Below are 16,285 nucleotides of genomic sequence, written 5' to 3' on the forward strand. Positions count from 1 at the left end.
TTAAAAATGGTGCATTACTCTGGACATAAAAAAATGAATGATTGAGGCAAAAAAAACAAAACAAAACCCAATTATACATGTCAGACACATTAAATCAGATACAAACATAACAAACTAAACATGCAATTCTTTTATATGTTGATGAATAGCATCCAACAAAAAGTGAGCCATCTCAAACACCTTGTATATTCCCATGTACTGTAACCTACATTAATGTCTCCTGTCAAATAGACTGGGATGTCCAGCAGATATTTTCAGGAGAAGCTTAATGAAAAGCTCATAATAAAGTGGACTACAGGACATAAAATGCATTTATTTCTCAAGCTCTTCCAAATCATGCAGGTTGTGCTAATGTTCAGTAGTATAAATTAGTCAATTTACAAAAATAATATATAAAAATAATATGTTTACCTTCCTCTTACAGTATCTAATTTTGTACATTCTTTGTCATCCGGTCAGTGAACACAATGAAAGTTACAGATATGTATTTTAAGTTACGCTTAAGTTTGAGCTATCTTACAGCTGAGTATGTTACATTTTATATTTATCTCTTTCAGATATTGCCCCCAAACAGACCATTATATTGTAAAATGTATCATACATGTAAGACCACTTTCAAACGTATCCATCACTCTTCTTCTAGTAAAACCATTATCCACCAGGATGCATCTCATTGTTTTTGCTATTAAAACCTCAATATACCAGCATTGGATTCAGTTTTTGTCAAATCATCTTACAGAATCACACCTAAGTCTGTCTTTTTTGTAAAAGTTCTGTACTGTCACTAATGAGTTCCTGGGAGTCCATTCTGGGGTCTAGGTTTCTCATAAATGAAGTGATCAGTCTTAGTCTCTGTCGTTTCTAAATGCTACAGTACCAGATTCCTCAGTTTCCCAAAGGACACATCTGGTCCCAGTTTCTCTGCGTTCAACATGCCCACTCTCATCAGTCCATGGTCTTGAAGTGAACACATGCACAGAATGAATCCCAGTTGGCTGTATTTCTGCCTAACATATGAATGCAGCTCAGGCAGAGAGACTATGTTGCATGACTGATTACCTGATTCGTACTATTGTCTGTGTGCTCTGTGTTATGCTATACTCTTGGCGTGTTATTTACTTCGTCATCATGCTAGTATTCAGAAATGACAGTGTGGGAAATTATGCACCTTTCTGAAAGCCTCTGTGTTTTGTTGTCCAATAGGCAGGGAAAACCATACAGCATCTTTTATCAAGCATTATACTGAAGCATGCTTCACAGAGCCCAGCCTTTCTAGGAATGAGGAAAATAGTCAGCTATTAATATATTAAGGAGATAATGTGTTTGACTTTGGTATATCCAATGATCAAGGCCAACAATTTTTCAACAACTTGTCAACGTTCTTTCCCTAAAAGAAAGAGCATTAATTGCCCAATCTTTACCATAGAGACTGGCCTGTCTCCGTCAGCAAATGTGTTTACCTTCAAGTTACAAAGCTGTAGTAATTCTTAGTCTTAGGGCCCTACTTTGCTGAAATAGAGCGCATGGGCCCATGTGAGTGTGACCCACAATTTTTTGTAATTTTCCTGACCACCAGCATTAGCATAACCCAGGCTCAGCCAGGCGCAGTGTGGAGGAGAGAGACTGATACATTGTTAGTGGTAAAAAACAGCTGCAAATTGTCCTGTGTCTGCATTTGCCAAGAGAAATGGTGTGAGCAGGTTTTATAGCAAACACAATTTCATGTCAAAATGAGTGGTAAATGGACTGCAGTTACTGTATATAGAGCGCCTTTCTAGTTTTCTGATCAATCAAAGCACTTTTACACTACAAGCCACATTCGCACAAACATTCATACCCTGCTGGCAGGGGCTGCTATGCAAGGTGCCAACCTGCTCAGGATTTTATCATTCATGCATACATTCACACATTAATGGCACAGCCATCGGGAGCAATTTCAGTATATTGCCCAAGGGAACTTCAACAGTGCTGGAGGAGCCAGGAATCCTCCGATTAGTGGATGACCCACTTTATCTCTCCTGAGCCACAGCCACCCCAAAATGAGCAACAAATTTGCACTGCGCCACCTAATCTGCATAAACACAGCCTCAGCTGCGCCTCTTCTTTCTCATCAGTGCAAGTGCACTCCTTTTGTACCAGGATATCACCAAACAGGCACAGAGGTAAAAAAAAAAAAAAAAAAAAAACTTGCGCCTGAGGATAACTGCATTAAGATGCTGATACTTCGTCAGATCGTCCGTTTACCCATGTGGTACACAGCTTGGCTAACCTAGATATACTTACCTTAGTTTAACTGTTGTTTGGAAGACCTCTGTTTAACTCCTGTTTTGTCTCCGTCTCAGATCCACCTACCTGCCCGTTCGCTCTCCTGTTACGCCCAGCCAGCCGTTGAATCCTGTTCCTAGTCCCAGGTCCCACTCTCCCACATCCACTCCATCTACGCTCTAACCCCAAATAAACTCTGTTTGCACTGAGTTGGCATCCGTGGCTGTGTCCTGCTTATTTGGTCCTAAGAGCGAAACCTAACAGTACGATCTGGCCAAAGATGGACCAAGCAGACTCAGACCTGGATGCGGGAAACATCCAGAAAGCTCTCTCAAGTCAAGGAAGACTTCTTGACCAACATGAGCAATTCCTACGTTCCCTCTCAGATGATAACCGGTCTATGATAACTCAAATTGCTCAGCTAACCAATCAAATTTCTGCATTAACATCTTTACTTACCCCTTCAGCGACCCAGTCAGCCGTGCCATCTCCTCAGCAGCCTCCACCTGGTCCGTCATACCCACCTGCCCAGAGGGATTCCTACATTACGGACCCGCAACCTTTTTCTGGAGATCTGGATATTTGTCGGGGATTCCTTCTGCAGTGCTCCATGGTTTTCCAACAGCGGCCATCAACCTTCCCCTCCGATCAATCGAAGGTACATTACATTTTGGGGTTGTTGAGGGGCAGAGCGCTGGCATGGGCTGAGGCAATCAATTCTAGTCAACCTGTAAGCATTCTGACCTATGACGATTTTGTGTCCCGGTTTAAAGCTGTCTTCGATCACCCTGACCACTTAGGAAATGCCTCTAACCGCCTGCTTAATATCCGCCAAGGCATTAGAAGTGTGGCTGATTATTCTGTGGAGTTCTGGATTCTCGCTGCAGATTCGGGCTGGAATGATGAGGCCCTACGTGGAGTGTTTCGTAAAGGGTTAAGTGAGCAAGTAAAGGATGAATTGGCCTCCCGAGATGATCCCCCTAACCTGTCTTCTCTTGTTTCCCTTGCTATCAGACTAGACAATCGTCTGCGTGAATGCCGCCGAGAAAGAGGCAGCCGTAACCCATTGCCTCCAGTGCCCCATATCCCAGCCTTCGAGAGCCTAAGGAATCCACCTTCCACAAGGCCTGCCATTCAGAATTCCCAGCCTACAGGAACTTTTTGAGGAGGAACCTATGCAGTTAGGTCGTGCCCATTTGTCTCCAGCTGAAAGACAGCGCAGAATTCAGGCTGGTGAGTGTCTGTACTGTGGTCAGACTGGGCATTTGATTGCTACCTGTCCTGTGCGGCCAAAAGGGAGGACTCACCAGTAGAGATGGGGATACTGGTGAGTCAGACTGTTCCTGCAGCCCCATCTAGACTTCAGATTCAAGCTAGATTTTGCTTTAATCAGCTCTCTTTACCCCTTCTGGCATTAATCGATTCTGGCGCTGAGGATAACTTTTTGGATAGGGAATTGGCTTCACAAAGTGGAATTTCCGTTGGGGTCCTGGAACCTCATCTCAAGGTTAACGCCCTGGATGGAAAATTTCTAGCTCACATCACACATCAAACTGCTGCAGTCACTTTGGTTCTGTCTGGTAATCATTGTGAACGGATTCAATTTAACATTATTTCTGCTCCCAAGACTCCACTGGTTTTAGGTCATCCTTGGCTTAAAAGACACAATCCCCAGATTGACTGGAAAGCAGGAAGGATAACTGAGTGGAGTCCATATTGCCATGCTTCTTGCCTGCAATCTGCTTTGTCTCCTACAGAGGGTGTTCATCATCCTAGACCTGAACCTCCTGACCTGACCTCCATTCCCTCTGAATATCATGATCTGGGACAGGTGTTTAGTAAGGAATTGGCTCTCTCGTTACCTCCTCATCGCAGATATGATTGTGCCATTGATCTCCTTCCAGAGGCCCCCCTGCCCAAGAGCCGACTCTACAACCTGTCTCGCCCTGAACGTGAAGCCATGGAGAAATATATCAGGGACTCCTTGGCTGCAGGTATAATTCGGCCATCATCCTCTCCTCTCGGTGCTGGGTTTTTCTTTGTTTCGAAGAAGGATCTGTCTCTGAGGCCCTGCATTGATTTTCGAGGTTTAAACACTATTACAGTGAGGAACAAGTATCCCCTGCCTTTAATCAACTCTGCTTTTGAACCCCTTCAAGGAGCTACGGTCTTCTCAAAGTTAGATCTCCGCAACGCCTATCATCTGGTGCGGGTAAGAGAGGGAGATGAATGGAAGACAGCCTTTAACACTCCATTGGGTCACTTTGAGTACCTAGTCATGCCATTCGGCTTGACCAATGCCCCTGCTGTGTTTCAAGCCCTCATCAATGATGTGCTGCGTGACTTTCTCAACCGCTTTGTGTTTGTGTACCTTGATGACATTCTTATTTTTTCCAAAGACATAACACATTTTCCATGTTCGCCAGGTCCTCCAGAGGCTTCTGGAGAACAAACTCTATGTGAAGAAATGTGAGTTTCACGCCAGCTCCGTGAGCTTTCTGGGCTACATCATTGAGAGCGGGCAGATGAGGGCGGATCCTGGCAAGATCAGAGCTGTGGCAGAATGGCCTCAACCCACCACCCGGAAACATGTCGAGCGGTTCCTGGGCTTTGCCAACTTCTATCGGCGGTTCATTAAAGACTTCAGCAGGGTCGCGGCACCTCTCTCCCGACTTACCTCCCCCAAGGTTCCCTTTGCCTGGACACCAGAGGCAGAGTCTGCCTTTTCAAAGTTGAAGAGTCTCTTCACTGCAGCCCCTGTCCTGGTCCAGCCTGTTCCCTCTCGCCAGTTCATCGTGGAGGTAGATGCCTCCGACACTGGGGTGGGAGCAGTGCTTTCTCAACGCTCTGATTCAGATCAGAGACTTCACCCCGTGCCTTCTATTCCCGCCGTCTGGAACCTGCAGAGCGCAATTATGATGTTGGCAACAAGGAGCTACTTGCAGTTAAGTTGGCTCTAGAGGAGTGGCGACACTGGTTGGAGGGAGCTGAGCTACCCTTCATTGTATGGACGGACCATAAGAACCTTGTTTACATACAAAACGCCAAACGACTGAACTCTCGTCAAGCCCGTTGGGCCCTATTCTTTAGCAGGTTTAACTTCACAATCACTTATCGCCCTGGTTCTCGTAATGTCAAACCTGATGCTCTCTCCCGTCAGCATGCCTCTGAAGATTCCTGTTCCAGTCCAGATACCATCATTCCTCCCTCCTGTGTGGTGGCAGCGGTGACCTGGGAGGTAGAAGCTGCAGTTAAGAAGGCCCAGAGAACACAGCCAGATCCAGGTAATGGACCCCCTAACTGTCTATTCGTACCTGTCTCTGTTCGCTCCCAGGTTCTCCAGTGGGCACATACCTCCCGTTTTGCTTGCCAAACTCAAGTTGCCCAGGACCATGCGAGTTCATCCCACTTTCCATGTTTCGCAGCTCAAGCCTGTCACATCTAGTCCTCTTTGCCCTCCCTCTGTGCCCCCTCCTCCCACCCGGATTGTCGATGGACATCCTGCCTTCACTGTCCGACGTCTTTTGGATGTTTGCCGCCGTGGACGGGGGTTGCAGTTGTGGCAGCATAGCTGAGCCTATGCATTGCACATGATCTCGAACGCACCCCGATGGCCGGTTAGCCTATCCTAGAGCAGAGGCCCGTATTTAAGACGGCCCTCTCTCTCACTCTCCAGCTTCTGTATCACTTCCGGGTAAGAGGTCGGTCTTCCTCTCCACTACAGTGTGTGTGCTGCGGCACCTGTTGCTCTGTGTTGCTCCTTAGCTCTCCTTTGGCATGGTAAGTGTCCCCTCTCTCTGCATGGTGGCGTTTGTGTTCAGGCAGCTAATGCTAGTGTGGTCATAGGAAATGCTGATGTCCGGATCTGTCGCGCTCCTCCTCCTGCCTGTATGAGTGTGTGTGTGAGCCTCCATTTCTGCTAGAGGTATGTTTGTTTCTCCCGCAACCGTATCATTTTCAGTTTAATTGAATAGTGCTAACAGTATTTTTTGATCAGGTGGAACCACAGATCGGACTGCTGCTGCTTTGTCTCGGCTCTTTTTGCCAGCTCACCTTTCGCTTTGCCTGCTTGCTGTTGCTCTGTCTGCTTGGCTGCTGCTTTGCTGTGTTGCCTGCTAGGGCGGCGTTTTGACTGCGGCCTTCTCTCAACGGAAAATTAAGCTGCTCGCTCTCCACAATTAGACTCTTGCTGCAGTCTGGTTGCCACAGCAGCTTTGCATGACATAGCCACACATGCTTGTGATAAGTGACTTCCTTTTTAATGGTTTAGTTGTATGAGTGTGAGGTGTGGGTTGTATGAATTAACTTGGGTTATTTGTATAGGTTTATTTTTATTTTCTTTGGACTCTTGATAGATTCATTTTCTTGTTTTTGTGTTCAATTAGATTGTAAATTGTGTATTTTCTTTGAATTAAGTGTATTGCTTTAATTTTTGGTTATTTGAAAGGGTTTAGTTATATTTGTTTATTTTTGTTCCTAAATTTAATCTTTTCATTAATTGTTTTGTCTTTTGTTTGAGTTGCAACCCCCCCCCCCCCCCATTAATTATTTTACCTTCTTTGGTGGTGGCGGTGACTGGTGGTGGTGTCTCCCTCGTTTGGTGTGCTGTGCTCCCTGGTGATGTTACTAGTGTGTCTGGGTGACCCTTTTTTTCTATTTAGTTATTTTGGGTGAACTACTCCCCGTCCACTAACACTTATCCATCCGCTAAGCCTCTGACACGGACTAGTTTCCCTTCCCTGTTGTGAGTGACGTTGACCATTTTATTGTGATAAAATAAACTATTTTTATACCTTGAACCCTGTCTCAGCCAAGTGAATAGAGCGAACCTGTCTACTCTCAAGGGTGAAATTCCCAGGGTGGCGTTGTCGTGCAACCTATACATTTCTTGATGATATTTGACACTTGATTGTAATTTACCCTACCCCCACCACACAGTATTTCGTGGACTGGGAGGGTTATGGTCCTGAGGAGAGGTGCTGGGTCCCTCGGTCCTTCATCCTGGATGCTCGTCTGATTGGGAAGTTTCATCGGGCCCATCCTGGACGGCCTGGTGGGTCGCCGAGAGGCTCCCGTTGAGAGGGGGGTACTGTTAGGAATCTGCAGTCTCTCCCCTCCCCTTTGTGTTTGTCTCTGTGTGTGTGTAACCTCCCTGGTTCCTCCCTTGCTGGTTCTTCACACCTGGCCTCAATCACCTCATCTCCACACCTGGCCTCAATCACCTCATCATCTCAACAAGCCGCTGCAGTACAGTGTTGTTTTCGTCAACGATGACGATGACGAAATCATTTCGTTGACGCCACTTTTTTTCATGACGATAACGAGACGGTGACGAGATAAACATAGCTCTCTGATGACGAAAACATGACGAGACGTGTGTGAGTTTTCGTTGACGAGACGAGTCAGACGTTTAAAATGCATGACATTTCTCCTTATTGTGTGTGTCAATTAAAACCTAAAACGTATCTGCTGCTGCCTACAGTCTATCCTTGTTTTGTCATGCCCACCACCTGGCGTGCAGCGCACAACGTGCTCAACACGTCACACTGTTGTTACTCATCAGACAATGGACCATGATGGCGGCGGCAGTTTCAACACAGGGGCTCGGTGGTCGCAAACGTAGAGACGACATATGGGTGTATTTTAAATATAACCCAGCAGATTATAAAACAAAGTGTATTGTGAAGGAAGACGGTGACAAATGTGGCCACAAAGTAGGCGGAAAAAATACGACCAACCTTAAGCGGCACCTTAAGGCTCGCCACAAGGATATTTTTTAATATATTTTTAATACACAATCCTTAGATCGGAAATTAGCCGTTGGGTGGAAACCTTATATGTCTAAAACCGTTCCTTTATTATTGTTATTATTTGTGAAAATAGCAGATCTGCAACCTTACAATGTGTTGAACTTATAGATCCTCTGCTATTTTCACAACTTATGTGTGACACTGCCCAACAGCAATCTCCAATACTTATTGACCTAAATTAATTTGTTAAAAGACTATACTTATTTTTTCTTTTTTCTTTTTTGACTAAAACTAGACTAAAACCCTTTTGAGTTTTCGTCGACTAAAACTCTCACATATAGAAGTGACTAAAATGTGACTAAAACTAATAAGAATTTTAGTCCAAAAGACTAAGACTAAGACTAAATCTAAGATGCTTGTCAAAAACAACACTGCTGCAGTATTTAAGACCGGTTCTTCATCCCATTCTTCGCCAGATCGTCCGTTTACTCATGTGGTACACAGCTTGGCTAACCTAGATATACTTACCTTAGTTTAACTGTTGTTTGGAAGACCTCTGTTTAACTCCTGTTTTGTCTCCGTCTCAGATCCACCTACCTGCCCGTTAGCTCTCCTGTTACGCCAGCCAGCCGTTGAATCCTGTTCCTGGTCCCAGGTCCCACTCTCCCACATCCACTCCATCTACGCTCTAACCCCAAATAAACTCTGTTTGCACTGAGTTGGCATCCGTGGCTGTGTCCTGCTTATTTGGTCCTAAGAGCGAAACCTAACAGAAGAAGGATGGGATGGCTGGCATATTTTGATGTAAATGTTTCCTTTCTCTCAGCTTCAGCTTTTTATAACTAGATAAACTTGATACTATGAATCATTTAACTGTAGAAAGTTATCCATAACAACCAGTGTAAAGCAAATGACAAATCTTTAAATCATACACATTTAACACTACAGGGTTGTAAAATGAGAGGTATTTTTGACAGCTTTAGGCAGTAATGTTCATGTCATAACAAAGCAATCCCTTTACTTTTAATTTGTCTGATGGTACTAGGGGTAAAACAAAAAAAATTTATTTTGGGGAGAATAGTGGATGAGCCTCATTATGGGGCTTTTTGCCTTTACCTTGAGTAAAGATGACAGGCGGAAGTCTTCCCTGTGGCAAGACCCTGGGTGTAGTGAGACAAGGGGCTGACAGCAAAGACAGCGCACGCTCAACATACACACACACACACAAACAAACGTGTTGACCTAAGTCACCTTTGAAGACATTACATAGACATTAGTTTCCTAGTGTCTTACCCTAACCATAACCATAACCACTACTTGCCTAACCTTAACCAAACACTAACCTTAAACACTGAGCCACGGACTCAAAAAACAGCTCTTACTACTAACAATTGAGGACTTGGCTTTTGTCCCCAACTGCACAAGTCATCCTTAATTAACTGGTCTTTAGTCAGAACTGTGTCCCCAAAAGTAGCCTATGACAGGCACACACACACAGTTTACTGTTAGAAAATCCCAACATCCTCACATCCAGTACAAACTGAGATATCTATCTGTGTTTTGGGCGAGTAGAAAATAAAAAAAATAGGGGAAAATAAAATAGCCTACTATACAGCATGTCCACATCTGTTAACATTTCTCAAACAACAAAAGAAGCCTGAATGGGTTTTCTTCATTTTGTGCTTCTTTTCCACAGAAAGAAAAGAAGGAAGCAGCTTACGGAAATGTGTACATATGAGTATGTGTGGGTGGATGTTTTGTGTATATACATTCATGTATGTCAGCCTGTGTGTGTGTGTGTGTGTGTGTGTGAGAAAGCGTGTATATGAGATGTGTCAGAGGAATTCCTACTGTGGAGCAGATCCGTAAGGTGACCCCAAACTCCCAGTCAGGTGCAGGGCTGAGTATAAAGGGGAATTTGTGAGTGTGAGTGGGAATGCGGGTGGGAAAGCACAGGATCTAAATCCATAGTCGACAGCTGTTGTGCGAGTGTATCTCTGACATCTACTGCCATTTTCAGTAGTTTTTACATTATTATCCTTTGGTGTTTTTTTCAATAGCTGGATCAGATCTAGATTATAAAGAGTAGAGTGACAGCAGGAGGTTGCAGGTTCCATATTAATTAATTTTTTATGATGTGTTCTTCTTCTGACCCCTCAATTGCTGATTAACCGCTGATCACTTGAACCTTTGAGGAGGTTTGATAATATTCTAATTGGCCCTGCAGTTGATTAGCTCAGCAATGAGAGGGTTATAAGAAACCCAGAGAACTGATTGTAGATTCAACTGCGTTGATGCACTAGATGACTGAGTCTGCTATTATGTGTTTGCAGTCATCCAAAGAGCAATGTAGGTGTGGGCATGTTGATTATTGTGTAAAGATGTTGCTCATTGCTGGTCATGAATGTAATGGCTATGGCTTTGTCCAACTCATCTACTTTTTTCAGATTCACCCTCAGTCTGGAGTGAACCAAACCTAGGATAATCTATGGATACCACTTTTGACTTTTATACATACCATAGAAGCTGACAGCAAATGGGATAAATTCAGTGAGTGAAGCTTTTCTTCTTATTGTTATGTTTAATAAATGTTCATATTTTGTTTATTATTGCAATACTTCCCTGCACTGTTAAATGCTGAAAAATCTCCATTTAGTGGAAATGGGAGAGATGCCTCTTGCTTCACAAAGCAAACAGAGATGCCACTATGTTTAACATGAACATCACAAATTCACATGCAGGGAAGGATGCTCCAGTGGCCTGGGGGGTTGAGGCATTTTTCATGAACTGCAACAGATATGACTGGAGTCTATTGTTACATTTAACCACCCATCTCTCTAAGAAAGGTATCAAAATACCCCAAAAATACTTTGGTCAGGGCTCTCAGGCCAGGTCGCCCGATGCACAGAAGGGTCATGTGCAGTAATAAAGGACAGGCTGGCTCAGAGCCGCCTGAGGCCGACTGCCACAGCACATGAGCAAAAAAAAGACGACTTTCTCATCACATCTTGGCCTTTCATTCTGTCTGTGTTTATTTCTCTTGTGTTTGTCAGAGAAGTGCACCAGCAACACATTCAGACACGTACAAAAATACACTCCTATCTTTTTTCCACTGATAGCTATATCACCAATTAAATTAAATGAACAAGATTCCAGTTAAAATGTTTTTCAAGAGATAGGAATACTGTTAAAGTAAACATTATTTTGGCAGATTATGACCATTGTATTATTATTTTTATTATGATTATTTGATCAGTGGGATTAAGTGTGTTTGTGCATGTGAGCACGCTTCCTTCATTCTGTCAATGAGTCTAAATTACACACTGCTAATGGACATCACAGCCACTTTATTATACTAACTCAACAGCTGCTACATGCATGACCGATCAGACACCTGACAGTTACATCCTCACAGTTAGAAATGCTTTTAAAAGATTTGTGGCTCACTGATGAAAAGATGAAGAGCTTGGGATTTCCTTCAGCTTTTGTAAAGAATCTCACATGAAGTTTAACAATAAAAAGTTTACATGAATTGCATTTAATGCTTTGTTTCCTTTGGGTAAAAAAAAAAAATGGACATGCATACCAAAATTGTTACTGAAATTGAATGTGTTTCAAGAAGCAATAACAGTTTAGCGCTCTAAATCAAATTATTCACATGCAAATATAGCCTGACACAAAATTATATTCCATCAGCATTCACGCACAAGTTTGGCGATTTTAAAAAAACAAAACATAAACGCCCCATGGAAAATAAAATAAGATAAATTGTAAAAATGTTTCACCTCCTTGTATCATTGTTACAACACATAAAAATATTCAAAAAGGAAAAATTAAATCATACCGGCATTTTTACTGTTATGGACCATGAAGCAGCTGAGCAGAGAGATGTTGATAATGAGAAAACAATCCAGTATTGAAGCGCTGACTTTGTGAAAGTAAAATCCAGTTAAAAATACTCCAGTGAAGAAGGAAGTGGAGCTGTAGTCCTGGCATCATTCATTCTCTGGAGAAACACACATGCAGCATAAAGCCTCTCACATACTCCAGCTCTTTGTCCCTGTGATTCAGCCTCTCCCCTCTCCCTCTCCTCTCTCTCACTCTGTGGAGCGCTCAACCTCCCGTCCCCTCTCCACGGCATCCCCCTCCCCTTACCCTCTGCAAGGCTTGCAGTCCTTATCACATGCACACGTTCTTCCCCTGGAGCTTCAAGGTAAAGTCCACACTCATTCTTTCCACCCACGTTCGCCTTCTGATGTGACTCCCCTGGCCCTCTCATCCTCTCCCCTTCTTCCTTGCCACTCCGAGCATCTCTCATGCTTTGTATAACTGTCTCCAGTTGACTGCATCCAGTCCGTGCTTTATTATATCATTTAGCTTATTAAAGTATCTGTTTTGTTTTCCTTGCTGTATACCATGGCTCTCCATAATCTTTCTTAGTAACTGACAATGACTCATTGCATTTTGTTACTGACATTTCTTCAAGGACGTATCAAATAACTTTTTTTTTCTTTTTGTTTACAAAATCACTTAGGACTATTCCCCAGGTCTTTGCCTTGGATCTTGGAAATATTAGAGCCTGAATGTATGAGAGAACGAGAGAGATATGTACTACACACTGTTAATGGCCCAATAAACAGTATCAGAAGGGGTAAAACACATCTATCCAACGCTGGGCATTTGTCCAGCGTTGCCCCGATGGCCTTTACATGCAGCTTTGATCGTATCTGGCACATGGGTCATATCCTACCGTCCTTATTGCCCCCAGGGAGCAGAGACTATACAGCAATCAAGTGAGACCTTTGCCCTCAGATTTGACTGTAAACACTGGAGAACACAGTGCAGGACACATCACTGATTTTCCCTTGCCTTGACTTCGTCTGTATACAAAATCTCCCAGAGACATTTCGAGTTCCACAGAAAAGACATTGAAATGGAAGTTGAAGCTTACATCCTATATGAATACTGCAGACATGTTGATGAGGTCAGAGAGAAGGAATGAACAACATACAAACTGAGCAGCATTATGTAACTTAATCCTCAAGGGTTTTTTCAACCTGCCAAATAAATAACCCTAGGATATATTTCCTGTTAAGCTAAGGGTTGTATTGTATATCTGATTCCACTTTTCCAACAACAGATATCCTGGCTTCTGATTGATTACATATGGAGTGGCCTCCATGACTGGTCTTTCAATGCTGCTAATGTGGCATAAACTGCAGCAGAAGTCATGCTATGAATAATAAAGCACAAAGTGTTGCAACCCTGGCCGCGCTTCCAGTTATTTTCCCTGTGTTTCCATGTGTTTCCCTTTTCCCTTGCGTCTCCTGTTTTCCCCTATTGGACTGTGTGAGTGTGTATGTTGTGTGGGTTTGGTTTCCATCCTTGGCACTTTCCAGTTCGCTCCTGACTGTGACTCAGTCACCTTGCCTTCACATCTGTCATCCATCAATTCATCATCTCAACAGTAATTCAACTACGGTTCTCCATCCACTCATCTCCACGTCGTTGTTTCAACTACAGTGGTCTGTACATCTCAACCACTCTGCAATTGCATATTCAGAGCTATTCTTAGTCTTGTTTTCATTACCTGTAGTTACTGTGTTTCCAGTCTCCAGTCCATCTGCCTTCCCTCACCTGCTTGCTTACTAAACCCCTTATCCTCAGCCAGCCTCCTCTTGTCCACCTGCCCTGCTCAGCTCAACTTTGCTCACCATCCTGTTCAGCTCAGCTAATTCTATTGTCTGGGATTGGGTCTGCTTTTACTGATGGTAACAGAATTATCTGACCTGCGTGGGCCCAGCATGCCGAGACAGCCTATACCAAGCTCTTCCCACCTAGAGTACCCTTATGTAACAACATGACCAGGTACTTCACAATGTCATGGAAACACTTTTAGCCAATTTGACATCAAGTCAAAGAGGTTTTCACACACCTCTCCTGTCCAGCCCCCAAAGCCCTGGCTAGCCCGTTTGCTCCAGACCCAGATAGCTCTCCATCACAGAGAACCTCACATCACAGAGCTGGAGTGCTAAGTGGAGTCTTGAGGATGTGCTGGTCGTTTCTGATCCAGTGTTCCCTAGTGTTTGAGCAACAACCCTCTACCTACACAACAGATTAGGCAACAATATCTTACATCATGGGGTTACTTAGGGGGACATCAGCTGTGTGGGATAGTTAGCCACCTGTTAGCCTCTCTTACATTAGCTTTGTCTCTGAAATGGGAAAAGTTTTTGACCTCCCTGTTAACAATATGTTACCAAACACCTCCTGTTACTGAGTCAGGGTTCTCCCTGCATAGCTGAATACTCAGTTGCGTTTAGGACCAGTTCTGCAGATTTGTGTTGAAATCGTGCTTCACTTTCTTAATGGGCTATGCGTTTCAGATTAATTACTGTCTAGAGACGATTCAGGCAGTTTAGATGCTTTAATCTCCCTAACCATTTATTTGGATCATTTATCTGTAGAGAGAAAGCTAGCCGTCTTCTATCTTTGTCCTTCTCTTGATCATCCCCTCCACCTCTCGTGAGAGCTAACCCTGGCCTTTACCCAAGCATCTGTGCACTTCCTAGTTCTCCTGTGTCCCTCTCCTCAGCAGAGGAACCAATGCAACTTGGTCTCTCATCGGCTGAAACCCTCCGGAGAATGATAACAGGTTTGTGCATTTACTGTGGTCAAGCCGGCTATCTACTAGCTTCCTGTCCCCTTTGGACAAAAGAGGAGGCTCACCAATAAAAGTGGGGATTCTTTCTTCAGTTACCTGATCCATGCAGCTCAACGCCACGCTTATCTCTTCCATTGTGTGCCATTGAGGGATTCAGGTGCTGATGAAAATCTTGTTTACCAACCCAGCATATCCATTTAACCACTTGAAGTTCCCCTTGACACCCATGCTCTCAATGGAAAGCTCCTTGCTTGAGTAACTCAAATTACTGAGCCCCTACACCTCATCCGATCATATCCTGTTGTTGTGAGTCCATCCAATTCCCCACAATCTGTTCCCCTCATACACCCTTGATCCTCGGTCAAACCTGGTTAAAACTTCGTAAACCCCAAATCAATTGGTCCACCAATACAAGTCAGAGCTGGAGCTCTTTTTGTCATTCATCTTGCCTGAAATTTGCCCTAGCCAAAGCAGAGGCCACTGCTCCCTCATTGTACATTGAGCCCACTGAACCATCATGTATTCCCTCTGTTTACCATGACCTGGGAGAAGCTTTTAGTAAGCAGTGACTTCTCTCTTTGCCCCCAAATCACCTTTATGATTCACCATTGATCTGCTTCCAGGATCTTCCCTCCCTTCCAGTTGCCTGTTCAATGTCTTGCCCTGAGAGAGAAGTTATGGAGACTTACATCCATGACTCCTTAGTCACAGGTATCATAAGGTCATCATAAGGTTTTTCTTTGTCTCCAAGAAAGACTATTGTACTTTAAATAAAAATAACAGTTAAAAATAAATATCTTCCTCTGATTAATTCTTCTGCTTTTACAGAAGGTTAATCAGAGACTATAGCTGTGTAGCAATGTCTTACCCAACTCACCTCTTCTACCACCTTTTCCTGAACTGCCTTCATTGAGCTAAAGAGACACTTTACATCAGCACCTGTCCTCAGACCCTTCACATCAGTTCATTGTGGGGATACAGATACAGATGAAGTTGTTCTTTTCTATAGCTCAGTTTCTGACCAGAAACCTCACTCCTGTGCATTTTTCTCCCAACGATTGTCCCCTGTGGTGTTGGAAAAAGGGAACTGCTTGCAGTCAAGCTCGCTCTGGAGGTATGCAGACACTGGATGGAGGGAGCAGAACACCTATTGATCGTTTGGATGGATCACAAGAGTCCTAAATCCAGTCAAATGGTGGGGAGGAGACAATGCATGTGTGGAATTGAGGAGACAAATGGAGATGGCAACAAGGCAGGACAATTTGAAATCAGCCTCAGTCTAAATGAAACCTTTTGTGGTACTCACTGCCTCCTAATGCCAAGGTCAGAATACAGGTATGTATGTGTGTGAGAGAGAGAGAGAGAGAGAGAGAGAGAGAGAGAGAGAGAGAGAGAGAGAGAGAGAGAGAAAAGCATGTAAGGACTAATTTACGTGAAAACCACAATGTTGAGTGGAAAACTCATTCAAAGGTTGAATCAAAAGAAAGCACATTTAGTTCTCAATAAAAGTCCTACAAAACATACAGTACCAGTCAAAAGTATGGACACACTTTCCCATTCACATCAATGAGAAAGTGTGTCCAAACTTTTGACTGGTACTGTATAT

This window comes from Scomber scombrus, chromosome 1, assembly GCF_963691925.1.
Source record: "Scomber scombrus chromosome 1, fScoSco1.1, whole genome shotgun sequence".
Classification (NCBI taxonomy): domain Eukaryota; kingdom Metazoa; phylum Chordata; class Actinopteri; order Scombriformes; family Scombridae; genus Scomber; species Scomber scombrus.